This window comes from Ricinus communis, chromosome 2 (genome assembly GCF_019578655.1).
Source record: "Ricinus communis isolate WT05 ecotype wild-type chromosome 2, ASM1957865v1, whole genome shotgun sequence".
Lineage (NCBI taxonomy): Eukaryota > Viridiplantae > Streptophyta > Magnoliopsida > Malpighiales > Euphorbiaceae > Ricinus > Ricinus communis.
The window spans coordinates 29,826,559-29,827,646 of record NC_063257.1 but is presented as its reverse complement, the minus strand read 5'-3'; the positions used below and the strand labels follow the sequence as shown (position 1 = coordinate 29,827,646).

General features: G+C 39.9%; 1 non-coding gene across 1 annotated transcript; it reads left to right on the top strand.

Moving 5' to 3' along the window:
• Positions 1 to 338: 338 nt before the first annotated feature.
• On the top strand, positions 339 to 442 carry LOC112534935. The gene has a single exon (XR_003079155.1). It is a non-coding gene; the product is annotated as a small nucleolar RNA R71 (small nucleolar RNA).
• Positions 443 to 1,088: the final 646 nt, after the last annotated feature.

The window sequence follows — 1,088 nt, the reverse complement described above, 5'->3', positions numbered from 1 at the left end:
GTGCAGGTTTAGGAACTCGGTAAGCTCGAGAGAGGAACCGGGTTCAATTTAGGATTTAGGCACGGGTAAGCAAGATTGGCAATCTATAAAATCCATCTTTAGAATTCCATCACTTAGGCCCCCTTTTGGGTCTATTTCTCTCTTTGCAATTTTTTTTTGATTGTTCGTTGTCCTTCATTTACTTATTTGCATTCATAACCATTAGCTGGTAATTTTAGAACTTTCACACCCTATTTCAGACTAGATAACATAGCAAACAGTAGTAACTCTAGGTTCACCCGATCTATAGGGATACAACCTTGATACTCACTAGTGCTAGGCTGCATCAGTAGGTTCACTGCCTTAGGTGTAGGTTGCATAAATAGACCATCAACCTCTCCCATGCATCGTACATGCTTTCATCATCAAACTGCACAAAAAAAGATATGTCATTTCTAAGTTTAGCAATTTTAGTGGGAGGAAAATACTTATATAAAAATTTTTCGGCAAATGCCTTCCAAGTAGTAATCGTTTGCTGTGGAAGAGATTGCAACCATCTCTTAGCTTTGTCCCTCAAGAAAAATGGAAACAATCTCAGTCGAATGGCGTCATCGGTTGTTCCATTTATCTTGAATGTGTAACAAATCTCCAAAAAGTTGGAGATATGAGCATTGGGATCCTCGCTTGGCAATCCTCCAAACTACACGCTCTGCTGGATCATCTGGATAACATTAGCTTTTATTTTAAAGTTGTTGGCCACTACAGCAGGTCTGACTATACTAGTTTTGTCCTATCCAAAGATGGTCGAGCAAACTCGTACATCGTCCTCTGATCGTCATCGGCTTGGGGGTTGAGGTTCTTCATCGCGTCAGCTCCTTGAACCTGAACTGTAACTCTATCCTCCTCCTCAACTGCCTGCAAACGTAGTCTCAATAATCTGAGAGAGCGCTCCGGGTCAGATAAGGGTGCTATGGGATCAGAGTTAGAGCTCCTGGTCATAAACTGCCTGAAACCGACAACCGAACAACCACCAATCAATAAAAATAATAAAATAAAGAATAAAGAATAAATAAATAAACAGATAATGACTAAATTAACACAAAAACAAT